Below are 15,957 nucleotides of genomic sequence, written 5' to 3'. Positions count from 1 at the left end.
TAGAGCAGATTATGCTTAGTGAAGCTAGCCAATCCCTAAAAAACAAATACCAAATGTCTTCTTTGATATAATGAGAGTAACTAAGAACAGAGCAGGGAGGAAGAGCAGGAAGAAAAGATTAACATTAAACAGATACATGAGGTGGGATGGAAAGGGAGAGAAAGGGAAATTGCATGGTAATGGAGGGAGACCCTCATTGTTATACAAAATTACATATAAGAGGTTGTGAGGGGAATGGGAAAATAAACAAGGAGAGAAATGAATTACAGTGGATGGGGTAGTGAGAGAAGATGGGAGGGGAGGGAGGGGGGATAGTAGAGGATAGTAAAGGTAGCAGAATACAACTGTTACTAATAGGGCATTATGTAAAAATGTGGATGTGTAACCAATGTGATTCTGCAATCTGTATTTGGGGTAAAATTGGGAGTTCATAACCAACTTGAATCTATTGTATGAAATATGATATGTCAATAGCTTTATAATGTTTTGAACAACCAATAAAAAATAAATTAAAAAAAAAACATTAAAAAAAATAAAAGTCAGAAAAAAAAAGAATAAACTTCTGTTCATCTAAAAGATCAAGTGTGTAGTGTGGGGAGATCCTATGTGAGATACATTCAGTTTGAACACTGAATTTTCAGAGGTTGCTGTGGGTGAATGCATTCAAATTAAGAGAATGACACTGGTATTTGAGGCTCAGAGTATTTATTGTAAATGAGAAACTTTCCAGTAATTAATGTAGAAACTTTCTAGTAATGAAGAACACAGAACTCTCTTTAATCAGGAAACAATATTATAAGGAGTTATCTGCAGATTTGGTTACACAAAATACAAAACACAACAAAAAAACACTACAAGGTGTTAGGTTCAACATCATCATATCCAGGGTCTTCTTTTCTCAGGACAAATAAGGATGCTGTCTCTTCCATGTTAGAATTGTCAGCTTCTTTGAGAGACTGAGGAGAGATGCCTGGAACAGTAAAAGAATCCTGGTTTCAGTGGTGACAAAAATGACAGTCCAGAGTCCTCTTGCAAAATGAAAAGACTAGTAGAGTGGCCAGAAAATATCTATGAGGAACCAGTACTTTTCTGGAAGGGTTAATAGAGTTATATTGCATTTACTATGTCATATGCATATGTCTTGATTTGAAAAATTAGAAGGAGAATGAGTTAAAAATGGTGAGGAGTGGCAAAGAGATGCAAGTGCTCTCTTGCACACCAGGCTGGTCTGATTCCTTAAGCACTCCAGGCAGAAGATGACATCTCACAATTCCTCCATACCTCAATAAAATACCACACTTTCTTTCACAGTATTTATGACAACAACTTGGGTCCAGATGCCAAAGAAGGGCAGCTTAACTAAATTCAATAGTTTCCTTTTCCCAGGGACCACATGACCATGCACAAGTGGAAAGCCCACTTCTAAAATATGACAATATACGTTATTTCAAACAATGAGAGAATTATTCCTTCTAGCATGGGAAATTTCAATGTCTCTATTTAATGCTATTGTACATTATGGATTAAAGTGGGAAATGTTAATGAAAATAATTGGTTACATGCTTCATTATAAATAAATTTTTAGCAATGCAAGGTTGGTCAGCACATGTGAATCAATAAATGCAATCCATCACATAAATAGAATTCAGAACATAAGTTATATAATCACCTCAATAGATGCAGAAAACAATTCATCAACAAAATTTAGCATCCATTCATGTTAAAAATCTCTGAAGACACTAGGGATAGAAGAAAATTATCTCACTCTTATCAAGGCTATACATGACAAACCCAACATCACATCAAAATGAATGGTGAGAAAATAAAAGCATTTCCTCTAAAATCTAGAGTAGGATAAGGATTCATACCCTCACCATTCCTATTCAATATAATTCTTGTAATATTAGGTATATCAATTAGACAGGAGGAGGAAATTGATTGGATATAATGAGAAAAAATTCAAATTATCTCTATTTGCAGATGTATGATTCTATACATAGAATCTCTTTCAGAAGAGTTTTAGTGTGGATTAATAAATACAGAAAAGTAGAAGGATACAGGATCAACATACAAAAATTAAAAGTTTTGCTATATGCCAATAGTAAAACCAACCAAAAAATGAAGGAAAATATTCCGTTGAAAATAACCTGAAACAAAGAAATGAACAATAACAACAACAAAAAAACATGAAAATAAACCTAGCTAAGAAGTTGAAAGACCTCTAAAATAAAACTATAGAACACTGAAGAAAGAATTTTAAAGAAGACTATAGAAGATGGAAAGGCATCTGTTGTTCTTCAATAAGCAGATTTAATATTGATAAAATGATTATACAACCAAAAGCAATCTATAGTTTCAATCAGTCCCAATCAAAATATAAATGACTTTCTTCACAGAACTGAAAAAAATTTGTCCTAAAATTCATATGGAAGAATAAAAAAAAAGATCCAGAGTAGCCAAAGGAATACTGAGAAAGAAGAACAAGGCTGGGGCATCACAATTCCCATGCTCAAATCATGCTGCAGAGCTCCACTAACAAAAATAAAATGGCATTTTTATGAAAGCCAACATGAAAGTCACTGGACTAAAAGTCACTGGACTAAAAGTCACAGAGATAAACCCACACATATATAGTCATCTGATGCTTGACAAAATCAGTAAAAACATACATTGGAGAAAAAAAAATGGATGTTATGGTTTGGATGTGGTGGGTCTTCCAAAAGCTCATGTGTGACAAAATGCAAGAGGAGAAACAATTGGATCATAAGAGCCTTAATTCAATTTTTGCATTATTCCCCTGATGAGGATTAAATGCCTGGTAACTGAAGGCTGGTGGGTTGTGGGTTGAGGGGGTGGGTCCCTGAAGGCATGGCCTGGGGTATGTATTGTGTATCTGGAGAGTGGAGTCTGTCTCTTCTTCCTGATCACCATGCAGGCTGCTTCCTTCTGCCACACTCTTCCACCATGACTTTCAGCCACACCTTGAGCTTCAATGAATGCAGCCTACTGTTTATAAATAGATACCTTTGAGATCTTGAGTCCCTGCATAAATCTTTTCTCCAATACAATTGTGCTGGTTGGGTCTTTTAGTCAAAGAAGTGAAAAAGCTGACTAAAGGAAGGGTAGCAGAATAAAATAGACATTATTATTGCTGTATGTATATACGTGACTGTATGACCAATGGGATTGTGCAACCTGTCCAATCAGAAAAATGAGAAATTATACCCCATTTGATTCAAATATATGAAATGTCAACATCATTGTAAAAAAAATCAAAATAAAACATTGATATAAGGTAAAAATAAACCGACTAAATAGACTTTTTAACAAATAGGAAAACAAGATATCCATATGTAGAAGAATGAAAGGAGCTCCCTCTGTCTCACCCTGCATAAACATCAACTAAAATGGAAGAGAGGCCTAGTAATTAGACAAGAATCTTTACAATTGCTAGAAGAAAACATAGGGCCAACTCTCCAATACACAGGCACAAACAGTGTTTTTTTTGTTTTTTGTTTTTTGGGTTTTTTTTTTTGTTTGTTTTTTAAAGAGGGAGAGAGAGAGAGAGAATTTTAATATTTATTTTTTAGTTTTCGGCAGACACAACATCTTTTTTTGTATGTGGTGCTGAGGATCCAACCCAGGCCGCACGCATGCCAGGTGAGCAAGCTACTACTTGAGCCACATCCCCAGCCCACAAACAGTGTTTAATAAAACTCCCAAAGCTCAAGAAATGAAACCAAGACTCAATTGGAGCAGCTTCAAATTTAAAAACTTCAAACAGCAAAGGAAACAAGATGTTGAAAAGAGAGCCTGAAGAATGGGAGAAACTCTTGCCACTTATTCTTCTGACAGAGGATTCATATCCAGAATATGTAAAATCAAAATAACTCAAATAACCCAGTCAGTCAATAGGCAAGTGATCTAAACAGATACTTCTCAGAAGATGACATGAAAATGGCCAAGAAATATATGAAAAAACTGTTCAACATTCTTAACAATAAAGGAAATGAAATAAAAGTGAGGTTTTATCTCACCCCAGTTAGAAAGATAAGATTCAAGATAAATAATAACCATTGCCTTGTTTTAGGTTATTGTGAACTGAATAGTTTTCCTGATTTTAGTCTCAGCAGATTCATAATTGGAATATTAAAAAGGAATTGATTTTTTAAAAATATTTATTTTTTTAGTTGTGGTTGGACACAATACCTTTATTTTATCTGTTTATTTTTATGTGATGCTGAGATTGAACCCTGGGCCTTGAATGGGCTATGCAAGTGCACTACCACTGAGGCACAACCCCAGCCTGAAAAGGTATTGATTTTTGAATGCTGATTTTGTATTCTACTTTCCTGAATTTGTATATAAGTTTTAGAATTCTTCTGATGGAGATGTTTGAGTATACTACATACAGGATCCTTTCTTCAGGAAACAGATAATTTGACCTCTTCATATTTGTATCTCTTTAATTTCTTCTCTTGTCTGATTGCTCTGACTTTAGTTTCAATAACTATATTTTCTAGGAGTGGTGAGAGTGAACATCCTTTTCTTGTTCCTGATTTCAGAGAAAATATTTTTAGTTTTTCTTCATTCAATAGGAAGTTGGCTTTGCATTTGCTATACATAGCCTTTAAATGTTGAGGTAACTTCTTTCTATCCCTAATTTCTTCAGAAGTTTTAAGATGAATGGGAGCTAAAATTTATCAACTGTTTTTTTTTCTTTATCTATTTAACTGATCATGTGATTCTTATCCCTAGATGTATTTTTTTTGTGAATTAAACTTATTCATTTTCATATGTTGAACTACCCTTGCATCCCACTCACATGAAACCCACATTTCATTCCGTACTATCTTGTTAAAGTTTCTTTGAATATGCTTTAATAATATTTTATTGAAAATTTTTGTGTCTGCTTCATTCAGGGACATTGGTTTGTAGTTTTCCTTCTTTGATGTGTCTTTGTCTTGTTTTGGTATAAGAGTAATACTGGCTGTATAGAATAAATTTGGAAATGTTTTCTCCTTTTCTATTTCATGGAATAATTTGAGAAAGCTGGGTAAAATTTCTTTCTTAATAGTTTGATAGGACTTCTTTTTGTTGGAGGACTTCTAATTGCTGCTTCAGTATCATTGTTTGATATGTTCTGTTTAGGTTTTCTATATTTTGCTGGTTTGATTTCTACCTAGAAATTGGTTAATATCTTCTAGATTTTATAGTTTTAGTATAAATTTTCAAAATAGTTCCTAATGAGCCTCTGGACTTCTGAAATTTTTTTCATCTCTAATTTTGTTGATTTGGGTCTTCTCTCTCTTTTGGTTATTTTAGCTAAGGAGAGAGCTGTACTATCAGAAACAGCATGGTACTGGCATCAAAACAGACATGAAGATGAAAGCAATGGAAAAAAAAACACAGAATAAACTCAAACCAATATTTTCATCTGATACTTAACAAAGGAACAAAAAACTTACATTGGAGAAAAGAGCCTTTAAAAAAAATGATGCTTGGAAAACTGGATATTTGTATGTAGAAGGATGAATCTAGTTCCCTATCTCTCAACCTGCACAAAGGTCAACTAAAATGAATCAAAGACCCAGGAATTAGACCAGAAACTTTGTGATTGACAGAAGAATATAGGCTTACTATTCCAACATATTGGCACAGGCACCTTATCAAGACCTTGAAAGCTCGAAATAAAACTAAGAATCAACAAGTGGGATGGTATCACTTAAAATATTTCTGCACAGCAAAGGAAATAAGAGAATGAATAGAGAGCCTATAAAATGGAAGAAAATATTTTCCAGCTATTCTTTTGACAGAGGATTATTATCCAGAATATATAAACATCTCAAAAAGTTAATACCTAAGAAGCACTTAATCTAATTAATAAATGGACAGTAAAGATATTTTTAACAGGTATTTTTCAAAAGAAGTAATACAAATGACCAAGAAATATATGAAAAGCTGCTTAACATCTATACCAATCAAGGGAATGCAGATCAAAACTAAATTTTTATGTCATCTGGTTCCTGTTAGAATGGCAATCATCAAGAATATATATAATAATAAATGCTGGAGTGGATGTGGGGAAAAGTACTCATTCATTTTGGGCGGCACTGCAAATTAGTACAGCCACTTTGGAAAACAGTATAAAAAGTTCTCAAAAGAGTAGGAGTAAAACAACTTCATGACTATGTCACTCCTTGGTTTTATCCAAAGAACTAAACTAAGCATACTGGAGTGATATTGGCATATCAGTGTTGAGGGAAGCACAATTTACAATAGCTAAGTTATGGAAACAGCCTGGGTGCCTGTCAGCTGACGAATGCTTATAGAGAATGTGGGATAATTTTACTCAGCCATAAAGGAGAATTAAATTATGGTATTCGCATATAAATGGCTGGAACTGGAGAACATGATACTAAGTGAAATATACCAAACTCAGAAAGTCAAAAATTGAATTTCCTCTATTATATACAGAAGTTGGAGCAAAATAAGGCATGAAGGGGAAGAAAGGGGTAGAATTCAAGATTAACAATGACTCATGAGAGAAAAAGAGAGATCAGCGGAAGAGAGTAAGGGGGTTGATGTGAAGGGAGAAAGGATGAGAAAAAGGAGGAACTGTAGAATGAAATCGACCAAATTATGTTAAAGATAAATATACCATGTTAAAGTATATTTGTGTGTATGTATATATAATTGTAGATATATAAAACTAATTTATTAAAAACTATAAATTAACAGAAAGGAGATAAGTAGAGGAAGGGGAGCAGAAGAAGGGAAAGGAAAAAAGTGGAATACGGGGAATTAAAATGGAGAAAACTTTATTTTGTGGTGTATAAATAGTTCAAAATGAACACTTCTATTACGGAGAAATATAATGCACTGATAAAAATTTAAGAATTCAATAAACAAATGTTGATGAGGGTATGGGGATAAAGAAATACACACATATTCATGGTGAGATGGCAAATTAGTATGACAACTTTGGAAAGCAGTATGAAGATTGTTTAAAAGAGTAGGAATGCAGCTACCATATGACCCTGCTATTCTACTTGGTGATATGTATCAAAAGAGTTGAAATCAGCATAAGACCTTGATACAGGCATATCAGTGTTTATAATAGCTGAGTTTATAGTGACCTAGTTATGGAACCAGCCTAGGTGTCTCTTAATGAATGAATGAATAAAAAATTACACACACACACACACACACAATACCCACAAATGCACATAATAGACTTCTATTCAGTCATAAAGAAAAATTAAATTATATCATTTGCTGGTAAATAGGTGAAACTGGAGAAAATCATACTAAGTGAAATAACCAGAATCAGGATGGTAAGAGTTGAAACTTATCTCTCATATGCAGAAGCTACATAAAAGTAAGAAATAAAAAGAGGAGATATTATGAAAATAGAAGAAATAACAGTGGATTAGAAGGGGGTTGAGGGGAGGCATGACAGGGAGAAATGGAGAGGATCTCTGAAATGAAATTCTCCATATTATGTTCTCTGTGTGCTTGAATATATCATGATGAATTTTATGTATGAATGTAATGTTCTTACTACAAAAACAATAAATACATAGAAGGCAGACCTGTTGATTAAGAGAAGGTAATCAAGGGGAAGGAAAAGGGAAAGAGGAAGCATTAGACATTTAAATGGAGCAAATTATGCTATATGTATTTATGAATATATCAAAATTAATGCCACTATTATGAATAATTATATTGCACTAATATCAACACTAAAATGCTCTCCAAATTACTTCTTACATGTTTAAAGACAAGAATACTTGATGTTCAAACAGAGGTCTTCATTTGCTTTGTGAAGAGTGTAACAAAGCCACAAAGTCTCTGTAGCTCATACAGACATGTATCGATCCCAAGAGCAGTGTGTGCAGACAGAGGACACAACACTTACCTCCTTTCAGAAGAAATAAAATAGCTTCAATAAACATAAAAAGGGAATAGATGACATCATCTTGGTTTACAAGGCTACTTAGAATCTTGTAGTAAAGGAAAACTGATCATTGATATGTCCGAATCCATCTTTACCATGATAATAATGCAAGACCACTGGAGACATAGTTATCCACTTACCTATCTGAGAACACCTGGTACCACCACCCTCTTCTGAGAAAAAATTCTTCTCCCTCATTCCAAAGGAAGAAGGAATTTCAGGAACAGGTAACTCTTCAACATCATCATAACCACTGGTTGTGGCAACGGCATGTTGTCCTCCAGGTTCTGAAAACAGGGAATAAGGAGGAAGAGCAAGATATTTGTTAGTCTTGGTGATGTCTTCAGTCTGTTCTAATGAAGAGATTCTATGAGATTCTCATAGCTGAGAAATATAGGCACCATATTCCAAGGCTGTCCAAAAGGCATACATTTGATGTCCATATTCTTAGATTATGTAAATCATCTAAATATTTCAATGTATGAAATTCAAGAATATTTTATTAACATGTCATGCCAAAAAAACATCAATAAAACTTATGTTGTAAGTTTAATGTACTCTTTTCAGGCATATAATAAAGGGTTGGAAAATATGTACATATCAGAGATTGAGGGTGATTTCATCAAGCCCAAGGAGAACCCAGGCTGTTCATATGGCCTCTGAGGCAATGGAGACACAGAAGAGAATCTGATTTTCTCTCTCCCACAGATAGGCTATTCTACAAATTTGAATCCCAGGAGGCATGGGTTTCAACCTCCTCTAGTGCTTTGCTGTCCTTGAGATTTAATTTTAAAGAGCACTCATGCACATGCCTCATCCTAGGAACTCTCCATTTTACCAGTTGGGGAAGGTCCATGATGTGCTCCTTTCTCAGGTCATTTTTAGAGAAGCTCTTCCAATGATTGATAAGTACAGGCATCACACACACTCCTTGTGTTCTAGTGATTATGAAGGTCATTTTTTTGTCTTAGTATTCCATAAACCACAAAATAGTCCATACATCCCTGTATTTCAGGTCAAATCCATATGTTCTCTTTCACCATAGAATTTGTGAGATGATCAAGTTCAAATGTTCTTTTTAAAGTTATGGCCTTGGATTTTATAATGATATATTTGAGGTATGTCTGTGACCATATGGAAGTATCTATGGAAACCAACAGATTAGAATCTCATCTTTCCCTTTTTGTATGACAGAGTGGGTGGAGAGAAAAAGTAGTTGTTAACCTGAAGGAAGAGATGCTTCCCATCCTAATCATAGAAAGGTCTTCTCAGATGATAACCTCCTCCTCACCCCCACCATCCAGGGGAAGACTTGTGTCTACTACCTGGGGCAGCTTCAGGGTCTCCATTCTCCTCATTGTCCCCTGTGTAACAGGGTAGCATAGTTGCTGAGCCATCATCAGATATGGTTCCTAGTAGGGAGAAAACATCATAGACAAACACAGTGGGAGGTCCAATGTCATGGTTCAGAAAAAAATTTGAAGCTTCATACTTGTAGAGAGAGGACTTAGAGCTCCTGCCTTAGAAGGATGCTGATAATTGTTATAGTGGTCCAGGAATATTCCTAAAAGTTCTTGTTCTAAATGGTTGGTCCTCAGGTTGGTGGCATTTGAAAAGGTAGAAACTTTAAGGTGTGAGAACTAGTGGGATGAATGAAGTTGTTGGGTGCATCCTCTTGAAAAGGATTGTAGGATGCTAATCTCTTCTTCTTTCTCTTAATATTCTGGTCACTGTGAGGTGAGCATCTTTGCTCCACCACATACTCCCAGCATGATAGGCTGCCTTGCACAGGCCAAAAGCAGTAAAATATCTGAAAATGGAAGCCAAATCAAACTTTCTTCTCTATAATTTGATCATCTCAGGCATTTTATTTCAGTAATAGAAAGCTACCAGATATGCCATGTGAGGTTGGGTTAGTCATGTGATCTTTGCTTATCAAATATTCCCACACTGATAGCAAACTCATGCATAGAAAGGAGGCTATGGAACACACCTGGGCTGTTCAGCAGGCTCTCCTTCTCTGGATTTATGGGGTAATCTATCTCCTGGTACAGGACCTCATCAACAGCATCTTCAAATGTGGATAAGGCTATGGAAAGCAGAATGAGTTCAGACATTGATCCTGGAAGTCTTTCCATTACCAACAGACCATGGGATAGAACTAGATTTCTATCCACCCCGGGGTCTTAAACCCAGTCTCCACTAGCACTGCCCACATGGAAAATCATCCTATTTGAGGGCTCCCTTTTTTAACCCAGGACAAATTCATGCCTTTTAAGTCTCCAATCCATGGTAGAGAAGGTAGTTTTTCATATAAGGAGAACAAGACTAAAATGTGTACTTAAAAAAATTGGCCCAATATTCTCGTGCATATTTTCAGGTCACAGAATTCCCAAGTCCCACCTTGGCGCTGTGCTCTCCATCTGAGCAATTGAGTTCCTAGGATGATGAGAACAAGAAAGAGAAGGGCTCCCAGGATCATGCAGAGGATCCCAGGTAAGGAGAAGATGCCAGGGACAGAGGCTGAACTGGTGCCTGAAGAAGAAAAAGAGCCATGAGTCTTTAGAGAGGACCATAAGCTCATGAGAACCCAATTATCCTGGTCATCACTTGAGTCCTAGTGATGTGTAATGAGACATTATATATCATGAATCTCAGGTATTACCACCCTAGATCCTGCTCTGGGATGTGTCAACTATCTTCTGAGTCTGGTTTTAAGGGATTTCCATAAATTTAATGTGGGTGAGGCAGTGGAGCTCCCTGACTACTATAATTGAACACAAATGATGGCTTCTTCAAACACCTGATCATCAGGCCTACTGTAATATGACCAGAGCTGCTGTGTAGACTCCATAGTGCAGAGCTCTGAAAATCTGCCTATCTCCTCCATTACCGGGTTCAGAGCAAAAAACAAACAAACAACCCCCCCCCCAAAAAAAAAAAAAAAAAAACAACACTTACTTCTCCTGGTGGGGCGAGTTGTTGTCCTTTCACCTGTGAGAAGAGAAGGAAAATAGAATCACTACACTGATTTGATCTGGGAATGTCTCTGGGTCCCACCCCAACCATTGGCACATAGTTCTATCCCAGATGCCAGGAGATTGGGCACAGCCTTCCAGTGCCAGGGCTCAGGGCAGAAGGGCAACCTGGGAAGCCCTTTGGATGCAAACACACTCCTTCAACCCTAGGCACCCCACCTGGTCCTGCTACTCACCAGAGCACCTCACACCAGCGTCCTCCTCATGCTTGCAGTCACTCTGTCCCCAGGGTGCTGCAGCACAGGCCCACAGGGAGGGCTCCCTGCCCCTGCACTGCACCTCATCCAGCCAGATGCTTCCATTTCCGGGGCCAAATGCAGCCTTCCCTGGGGCTTCCAGGGCAGAGCCACAGCCCAGCTGCTGACACACCACCTCAGCCTCTGCCAGGCTCCAGGAGTCATCACACACAGTGCCCCAGGCGCCTTCATGCCAAACCTCCACTCGCCCTGAGCACTCGCTGTCTCCTCCCCTGAGTCGGAGCTTCTCTTTGTCTGAAAAGGCAGCAGCACCTCCTCTTACTCCCTGGTGGGAGGGAAGGAGCCCCTGGAAGCCATGGGGAAGGTGGGAGGGGATGAGGTACCTGTGCAGGGCGCAGTGGCTGGACAGCTCTTGGGTCTGTTTCCTGCAGGAGCAGACAGTGGGGGAAGCACTAGTAAGTGACAGCTGGGGAGATCCTGCCCCCAGACAAGGCTCTCTAAGGTCCTAGGCTCAGTTCAGGTAACAGGTGGAGATAAGGTGCTTCAGAAGTAGTCTATTAGACTGGGTTACTGAGACATTCATTCTCTATAGCATATTCCTATCAGCAGTTGAAATTATTTTTATCAATTTACCTGTTTTAAATTCTTACTATGTGAAAAAAAATAAAAACATGATAATGTACATGCTCATGTATGTACAGGAAAACACACTCAGACACAATACCCTGAAAGAAAACTCCTCTAGAAAGGAGCCTTGCCTCATCCCCTCTCTTCCTGCTAATAGGACAGTGCCTGGCATGTTGCCTTAGAAGTGTGTATGGTTAACTTTCTATGAATGCTATGAACAGTGGTTTGATAAATATTTAATGATTAAATAAATAGATGAGTAAGATCTGCTGAAAAATAGTTTTTGAACTCTTTCAAATCCCAAAGGCAATAAGAGAAATGTAAATTAATGTCAATGGTTTTTGGTAATAAATATTAGGCATTTAAAACATAAGTACTGAGTAATCCCCAAAATAAGTTGTACTCAATATCTCTCATATTGTTAATGAAAATTTACAAACATTGAAATAGTCATTTAAATTAATTGAAACTATCATTTTAAATAAATTAAAATATTCTTTACATAAATTATGCAAGCAGATATCAGAGAAAAGTTAATAAGTAAACAATAGTTAGCTGGAAAGATAGAAACATTTTCATGGAAAAAATAATACACTGAGGAAAATTAATACATGAAAGGACAGAGAGGTAACATAGAATCAAGCAAAACAAAACAAAAGAATACATATAAATGCAAATTAACATGGACAAAACACACATGCCACTTGTCCTAAAACACCTTTATGCATATACATTATCTCCATTATTCTGTCAACCTCCTACACTATACTGAGAACATCTCTAGATGATGGCAGGACCTGTCTTGGGTGATTGATAACTTCAGGATTGGGTGTCTATTTCTCAATATGTGGAATTTACTGTAAGAAAAAACATCATTGGTACCTAATCATATTATTTATTATCACTTCAGACTCTACAGAGAAAAGGAAAAAATAAGATGAGGAACGGGAGAAAAAGTAAAAGAGTAAACAATTGCTTTTGAAATGTTTACCATCATTTATTTTCTTATCCTTCCTGGATTTTAGGCAGATCCTAGCATAGGTTTATGGGCTTTGTTTGATTTTTGAGCTTCTGTGTGTTCTTTGACTTTAATTTAATAGTTAAGTTATAAAAAAATCCCAGTTTTTCTATTAAGATATGAAATACTGTTTGAAAACAATTGCTCCTACAAGGTAATATGACAATATCTGTTAAAAAATAGATATCCTGTTGTCTTGCAACCAATGGCAGTCATCTTGTAGTAATAACCAACTTGTATGTAGTGTTACATGTGCAAGGATATTTATTACATTATTGATTTTAGAAGGGAAAAATTTTAAAAAAATAATTATATATAAATAGCAAAAATGATTATGCGAGCTCTAATACTTATCTCTTAAGAATGTAACATTATGCAGTTGTTTTACAAAAGAGTGAGCATTACTTGTGGATCATTCATAATATATTGTTAGGAAAGCCAATGTAACAATAGTAAGTATGATACACCCCAACATTGTAAAACCAAATAAATTTATCTTATCTTACACCATAAGATAAATGCTGTTATCACTATATGAGTTTAAATAAAATTCCATGAAAATAGAGAATTGGGAAAAGAGTAACTACCAGTCCATTAATTCTATTTACATCAGAGGCATATGAATAGACAAGTGGTTATGCAATGTCACTAATGTACCTTATATGTTGATATGTCTTCCTTAATTTCAATGAGTAATTAGAGTTTTGGTAATTCAGTGTAATAGAAAACATATTATTTATTTCTACACCAAAAATAAACTAGAAGGAAGAATGTCAATCCCCTAATATTTGCCAATCCTGTGAAGAGAGCCAAAAATATGACACAGCATAAGAGAAGGTGGGGTGGACATCCCATTATGCCTCCAGTGCCTTTGCCCAGAGGGACAACATCACTCATTCCCTTGGGTTCCTTGCATGGTGAGGTTCTTTAGAGTTACTTAAACTTAGAGTGAACCCAAACCCAACCAGTAGTAATCTGCACCCGTGAATCACATCTTTGACCCCTAAAGTGTCTCACAGTTTCCTCCCTCTTCCATGGGGAAATCCTTCAAAGTCTGAGAAAAACAATGTGTTCACTCTTTCTGGCATTTCTGCAAATTATGGTAATTACAAAACCGTGCTGAACCATGATTTCCAGTTGTTTCTGCATTTGGGAGCCACAGAGAAATTTGCCAGTGTCACTTCTAAAGGCAGCTCACCTGTGACACAGCAACATATTAATCAACTTGGTAATCAAATGAGCATATTTCCAGCATTAAATAGACAATATGTTATGGAAGACAAAGACCACTGAAGATTGTTGGAACAGTCCAAGCAACAAGTGCTCTTTCCTGAACTAAGATGAGGGTGGGAAGGAAAGACTAGAAGGAATTAGGACATGGTTTCTGGTACAGGCATAGAACTTGCTACTACATTGGAACTGGAGGGAGAGTGAAATGGAGATGTGAATGTAGACTGAGAATAAGTAACTGAGCAACAACAGTGGCATTAACTGGGATGGGGAATAGAAAAGGGAGAAAAGGGTAAAGGCAGATTGAAGGAGTGAAATAAAATGCTCTACTTTGAAAACTAAATTTGAGTTGTCCATTTGTATTCAAGTGAGGGTCCAGTAGCAATGAAATATATGAGATTGGATTTAAGGTCAGAGATCAGATATGGAGTTTATATTGGGAGCTGTCAGTGGAATAATATCATCTAAGGCCTGGACCCCAATGAGATTAGTGAAGGAAAGAGCTAAGGAAGAATAGAGAGTCTAAAATTTAGACATTGAAAAAAGAAGTTGCAAGACTCTAAGACTAATACTCAGTAAATTAGAGTGACCATGAGGAGAAAATAAAAAAGAAGATAGACACCTGAAAGTTTCTATTTTTCCAGTAAAGTTTGAGTGAAGATTATCATTTGTATGTATGATGTGGTTTAAATAGCAATGAGGAGGAGATCAGGGAATTTTTAAAATGTCATGTTAGAGAGAGGGCAAGAGCACATGTAAGAGAAGCACACTACAATATGGGGCCAGTGTGGAGGATCCATCAGAGATTGGATCACAAATTCAAAGAGACTAGCAGGATAATTTCACATTATAAAACGACACAGTACTTGTCCATAATTCAGCAGTCCTTGCCTAGTCCAGTGTAGGCAGTGAAGTGTTAGGTAGTTGACTCAACCATTCTTCTCATTGGCAGATAAAGAAGAAACCAGGGAATTGAGTATACTGAAGGGGGAGTATATTAATAGGGCATCATGTTGTCTAATCAGGATAAGAAGAACATGCGCTATACTGAGGAGAATGGAAGAATGAAAACCTGATAGGGGAAAACATTTGTTATCTGCATGAGGATGAAATATCTGGAAAAGAAGCATAATGAATATGTGCCACACAGAGAAGAGGCAACAGTCAGAGAAGGAATAATGCAAACAAGATCTCAAGCTGAACAGTTAGTGATGGTCAATAGTGTGGCCATCCAGGGATATGGGATGTAAGTGTAGTGTTTCCAAGGGAGAAAGTCAGGAATGGAGGCCAGTATGTTATCTCAGTTGTGTGCAAGTATCCTGGCAGTACCAGGAACAGATGACAGAGGAGCCTAGTGAGCCTGAGATAGCAGCATTCCTGGATGAGGGGGAGCAACCAGGCTGAAGAGTGACACTAGTTGAAGTGGTAGCTGGTACAACTTCATGGGACAAATTTTAAGCATGTGGACATGGATAAAAAATAGTATAAATTGTTGAAAATGACAAAGGAAATCAGGAACATTTTTATTCTAAGTTTTGACCCAGAAATGTTCTTTTGAAAGGGAAGCACAGAGCCTCCAGATCATAAAGATATCATTGTTTTCACAGGACAGCCAGTTTTTTTTATTAGAACATTAAACTGAAGCACACATTATAGGTCTTAAGAAATTGGAAGACAATAGCCTCCAATTTCCAACAGGCCCCATAGAATGTTTCCTGGGAGAGGGATGAAGTGGTTGGTTTGCAGTAGCATATGGATAAAGGCTCAGAGGAGGCAGTATCAACCAAGACCTCTGGGACTGTAAGGAGATGAATTCAATAAGAAAATAAGGGGAGACAGGCCCCTCATCTCACAGCAATTCCCCATAATGTGGCAGATGAGAAGATT

The 15,957-nt window shown here is 36.7% G+C and overlaps 1 pseudogene; it reads right to left on the bottom strand.

The window, feature by feature from the left end:
* LOC107154867 overlaps positions 1 to 15,957 on the bottom strand; it is a 79,658-nt pseudogene that overhangs the window by 48,617 nt on the left and 15,084 nt on the right.

Source organism: Marmota marmota, unplaced genomic scaffold (genome assembly GCF_001458135.2).
Source record: "Marmota marmota marmota unplaced genomic scaffold, marMar, whole genome shotgun sequence".
Taxonomy (NCBI): Eukaryota; Metazoa; Chordata; class Mammalia; order Rodentia; family Sciuridae; genus Marmota; species Marmota marmota.
Note: the sequence above shows the minus strand (reverse complement) of the source record. Positions and strands in the feature narration are given on the sequence as shown.